This window comes from Corvus cornix, chromosome 1A, assembly GCF_000738735.6.
Source record: "Corvus cornix cornix isolate S_Up_H32 chromosome 1A, ASM73873v5, whole genome shotgun sequence".
Lineage (NCBI taxonomy): Eukaryota > Metazoa > Chordata > Aves > Passeriformes > Corvidae > Corvus > Corvus cornix.
The window spans coordinates 44151567-44157566 of NC_047057.1; positions in this window are offsets into that span (position 1 = coordinate 44151567).

Sequence of the window (6000 nt, forward strand, 5' to 3'; positions counted from 1 at the left end):
GCAATGGGGTCACCAGCCATGAGTGTTATGGTTCTCTTTCATGGGCTTCTAGTTTGAAGTCAGTGGCCTGGGTGCTCTGGTGCCTGTGAGCTCAGGGTAGCCCCCCTTGCACCGCTCACCAGTAAACAGGGGCAGTGATTTTACTGTCTCCTTGAAAAAATTCTTTGGATTTTTCAAACAGGGAAGACTTGCAGCATCTAAGAATGAGCAGGAAGTTTGTGAAGTGGTGTTGCTCCAGAGGCATGGGGAAGGAGGGTCCACTGCGTGTTCACCCATTTGCATTGCTACCACAAAGGAGTACCTTCCAATCCTCATTTTTTCTGTCTTAAAATACCTCTACAGTTGTATGCTAAACTACTTCCAGGAACCCACAGGCTAGAGGAGATGAGCCACTGGGGATCAAGGAGGGGGCAATAAGGAAGAAATCAAGCAGCAGTGCAATGTATCCACAATGTGAAAAGGGGAAAGGAATAGCTTCTCTGAGCCTCTGCCTGAGGACTCAGTGGATCTGCTCTGGCAACTGTTTAGACTGAGGGTATTTTGTCTTGATATTTTTACAGATACAGATGAAATTTAACTCCTGGCAGAGTGGAAGTACATAATTTGTGGATAACATTGAAGTGGAACAACACAGAAAATGCAAAGCATTGTTTAAAAATAATTTTAATGAACAGCTGCATTCACAGACTGCAGAAGAGAAAGAAAAAAGGTATTTAACCTGCAGAATCACCACAGCCCAAATGCGGAGGCAAGGGCAGGTTAAACACCTAGGGTGTCCTTCCAGGGCTTTATCCATCTCAAAGTATTGAGGCTGGACAAGAAGACAAGCCCTGCTCTTGCTCCTCTCATGGGACAGGGACAGGAGCATTACATGGCTGCTGTTGATGGTATCAGCACATACTTTCTGGGTTGTGCTGTTACAGAAGCAAAGATCCTTCAGCAAGATAAGGAGCTATCTAGGCCAAAATTAAAAGCATCCAGCCATGCTAAATCTCTCTCAACATGAATATAAAATACCTATTGTGGGCAGAAGGGCAAACCTAACCCTGAAGCTCAGATGCAGTGGGGTCCTGAGCTCTCCCTCATCTGCAGCCAGGCTGGTTGGGACACAGCAGAGCCAGGCTATGGCATTCTGCATGGGGCAACCTTAAGTGCTTTTCTGAAATGAAGCAACTTTCCTCCCTGATTGGTGCCCTGAGGGCACAATCCTTGGCAGTCTCTACATGCCAAGACTGGTAAACAGAGGTTGGGGAGGATGAGTGACTGTCCCTGCTCCCAGACCCTCCCCATTGCTGCTGATGGGGGTGTCCTGGCACATGGCAGTACTTCTTCACCCTGGGTGGGGGTGCTAGCAAGACATCCTGACCTGCCCTGGCTCAGGTTGGGCTGTGATCACTGTCCAAGACCTTTTCCTCAGTTAGCAAGAGATGCCAGGATCCACCCCAAAAACATGTGAAGGGAGTAGAACTTTCTTGGCAATTATCATCAGAAACAGGTTAAACACAGGAGAAGCTCAGAAGAAATCACCCAACATGGATCTTGGGCTTTTGCCTTACCAGACTGCCTCACCTTAAGCAACTTTCTCTGGGCATGACTTCACCCTGAGGTTCCTCACTGCTGGCAAACAATAGCATGACGCAAAAGCTAAAAGCCCATCTCTGGCATATGCCTCAACCAGGGACAAGTAGGGACAGCAGAGTTAGACAGCCCATGTCCCCATGCTCCCAGCTGCCACACACATGCCTGTCTCTGTACATGCACAGGATTTCATGGCACCGGTGTCTGTGTGCAAAGGGGGTAGCTCTGTAATTTACAGTCTGGGGACGTTTGTCTTCACTCAGCAATTGTTCTGGCAGCACAAGACACCCACGGCAGTGCTGCCAGGAGGGAAATACGGTTCCCAGCACACTGAATCCTGTGGCCACTTCGGTGCAGAGCAGGTTGGGCACAGGCTGGTGCGCCGCTGAAGCTGGTGTGTGGGGAGGCCATGGCAGTAGGGGGCCCGGGCACAGAGCAAAGGCAAATGCCATGACATCGTGAGAGAGGGAGCGAGCGGCGCATGACATGCAGAACAAGGTCTGTTCAATTCCATCAGTCAGCACTCTCTTCCAGAAGATGACCTATTGAACATTTCCAGGAATAGCTGTGCCAAGCCTGTCAACTGTTTCTTGGAAATACACTTAAGAAAAATGGCTTCCTTCCAGTAGGGATCTGCAGAAAGTCTGGACTGGATCAAGGCGGCAGTCAGTTGCTGAGGTGGTGATGCTGTTGCATCAGCTCATTCGGAAGTGGAGAATGCAGGGAGCATGGGGGAAAGGCTGCCTTTTCTCCCGCTTCTCTTTTCACATCAGATGGGAACGATGGGGAGGGAAGGGGTGATTTCTTTTTTGCAGATCGTCTCAGCACACTTGTATGCCTATCCTTACTTGCAGTCTCCAGCAGTAAGCTGATAGTATAACCTGCAGTGCTGCACGTGACCGGGCTGCCAGCCCAGCACACAACCTACCTGGGCTATTTCATAGGCAATCACTAGCATCAAGCTGCCAAGACCGGCACATGGCCCCACAATCAGAACTCACTCCCAGCGCAGTGTTCTTGGTATTCCCTTATCACTTTATTGCTTAAATTAACACAATAACATAAAGTTATCACTGTGGTGCCAAAGTTTCACTCCCTGCACCAACAGTTGTGTGGGTGGTAGGGTAGGGAGCTGGGTTGGAACACGCCATGGGACGGTCCTGTTGTGGTGGCCCTGTGCCAGCTGAAGGGTCCTGCTGGCTCAAATTGACCTGCAGGGAGAGGAGTTGCAAGTCGCAGGCCATGGGGTGTACCCACTTGGACCTGTCCCCACAGTGCACACCAGGGCCTGCACCCCTGCCATTGCCAAACACACGCCCCCTTTTGCCAGCTGCAACCAGTGAAGTACAAAACAAGGTCGTGCACTGACCAGAGCTGAAATTGAAGGTAATTGCCTTGCATTTACACCTTGCAGCTCTGGTGCAGCAGATGGCTTTTGCAAAGTGGGGGTCCAAGTCCCTCTTCATGTCTCCCCAGTCACTTTCCATCATTGCCCTCTAACATGCATCTGTGCGAACAAAATGAGTGTTTCCCCACTGCTGGGTGAACCCAGGCAGTCGCTGCTTTGCCCTGTGAGAGGATTGTAGGGATGCCTTTGGAGTTTCTCTGGACTGACTCCAGATCTGGATTTGCATTGGGTCCTTCCTGACGGGTTACAAATAAACCAAAGTAATGGGCTTTGGCATTGTTTGGCAGACTGTTAATAGGATATAGAGTCTTTCATTTCTGGATCATTAATTCAAACCAGCCCAGATCAGTAGTGGTCACATTTTGTTGCAGTGTAATAGCTGTATAATAGCCTCTCTGAACAGAATTAGGGAGTCCATCACCACAATTTATATTAATGATAATAACTTTTGTTGGCTCTCTCAGCAAAGGAACCCAGGACTCATTATGCCCTGAAGCTGGGGCTCCCTGGAGGAGCAGGGGCAGGTGGTAGCTGTTTCTGCATCAGCCCACAGCAGTCCCTGGGGCTGTTCCTCTCTTCTGTTTACAAGGCGAACCTCTCCAGCATGCAGAGAGAGACCACCTGAGGAGTAAGCATCTCTGTGGCTATTAAAAATCAGGCTCCAGATGTAGCCTCCAGCTTAGAAAGTCCCCACAGTGCCTGCTTGACTGTGGAAGTGTAGGATAGCTCTGGTTTTGCTTTCTTTCTTATATTCTTTACAAAGCATCTGTTAGGTGACTCTCTGAGTCAGGACACAGGGCTGCCCAAGTCTGTGCCAGGCCTGTGTTTGACCCAAGAGGGATAATTTTTCTTTATTTTTTTTACCTTCTGATATTCTGAAACCCTCAAAAGGGACATTAATGATATGCAATGTGTTTCTCTAGAATCTATGCATACTTTTACCCCTAAATTCATCACACATGGACTTGTGTGTCTTGCACACATCCAGCATTTGTCTGCATTTTTGTAATAGCCCAGTAATTTAAAAACTCTTTGAATGATTTATAATTCGTTTCTGAGAAGGGCTATACTGCTTTCTTTTACTGTGTCAAATCCAGTTAGCTGGCTACCATTTCATTTCAAAAATTAACTAAAATAAGCTTTCTGTTTTCCTGGGAGGAATATTTTCATGTTTCTTTCTGGGTGTGGTCAGAATTTTTGGCAGCACTTTGCTGAACTGAAGCATGTGTCTGACTAATGCAGCAAACAGGCTAGTACATCATGCTGTTTGCAGAGATTATTCATTTCATACCATCAGTTCACGTCATTTGTAATTTGGTGTAGTGACTCCAGAGAGCCCCAGAGCTTGATGATCAGTCCACTCTACATGTAGATGTTTTCAACACAAGACAGAGGGCACTGGGAGGGAAGAATGCTACAGAAACATGTATAAAATGGGAGGGGGAGGGGGGAAGCCGCTCCATGAGTGTCAGGGGTCGATAAAGGAATTTATCTACAAGGAGAGCTGTTCATCAATGGACTGTCTGCAGCAGAGTAATTTGTCACAGCTGATGGTTTTCTCTTCATTGCATCACTAGCTTTGCCACTCCAGATCTCCTTTTAAAAAAAAATTATTATCAAATTCATTGTCCCTTTAAAAAAGGAGCTGAGGTCCTTTCTTTACAAAATGTATGAACAAGACTGTGGGCACCTGCTGGTTGACTTGCCAATGTCCTTCTGGGTGACCATAACTCACTCACCATGATGTCTGCCAGCAAGGGCTGCATTTAGCCCTTGTTCTTCAAGTTTTCCTGGTATGGAGGTTTCATTTCAGGTATCAATTTGCACCATTATATCTGAGTGTTTTCCAAGTCTTGCCCTGACCTCTTTCTCCTGCATTCTACAGTTGCTGACTATCCATTGTGGACCCAGCCTTGAGCTTTAGCATCTGCAAGTGAGGGTCAGAGAGCTGAAATGGGATGGAGGAGCAGGATCTGAGCCATGGGGATCCTCTTGAATACAGGGAGATTTTGGGACCACTTGTTTCCCTTAAAGCTCCATTCTCAGTGCACTAACAATGCAAAGGTGTTAATGAACAGCCTAGCAGCACAGGGGACTGTGGTTTTGAAGGCTAGCTTTCCCAGACAGAGACAGTAGGAAACTCTTTTAGTTGCTATGTGCAAGCAGTTTAAACTGGACACAGAATAAATAACATCACTTGCAAACACTTCAAGCACTGAGTACTTGAGAGCCATTGAAGTAGCAACCACAGATGTTATTTGGGTAATACAGAGGCTTATGTGTGGCACTATCAACTGGGATAAATTTTGGAAAAGCATACCCAGCAGCTTAGAGGATTTTGGAAACCAGAAGTAGTGAATAAAGTAAACAACTGGAAACCCAACTCCCTATTAAAGCATGAATTTTGTAAGGTGTATAAATAGATCTCAGCTCTATTTAGACAATCATCCACATGTGGTGACACAGGAAATAAGCCCTTTGATGGCCAAAAGCAGGGTTGCAACATTATCGTGATCTATCGTGGAGGCTGCCATTCACGTGCCACAGTCAGGAGTATGAAATGAAGCTGATAGGACATTTTCCTGGGCAGTAACAGCAAAATTCTCTTGCAAAAGCATGAACAAAGTTAGATCAGTAGCTTAACCCATGAGTATATAGAGTCCTGTGCATGCTTATTTTTGGGAAGACCATGCTGACTCCAACTGCCCACAACCCCTTTCACTGCCACTGGAAGTAGCTGTTGGGAGCATGTGGGGTATGGGGTCATGTAGGGCAGGAGCACTGGGAGCAAAGGCTGAGGGTGGGGATTATGCTGGAGCATGAGCCTTGCCTTGGGGCAGCCCTGCTCCGTGTCTGCCTGCAGTTCTGCAGGGCAGGTGTGACAGAGAAGGCCATGCCTGACCCAGAGGGGTCCCAGCTGGGCAGAATGGCAGCCCTGCAGTAGGCAGGTACCAGGGGCCTCAGGGTGGGCCAGCATGAGGCAGAAGGTAGCTGTGACAGTCACACACACAGAC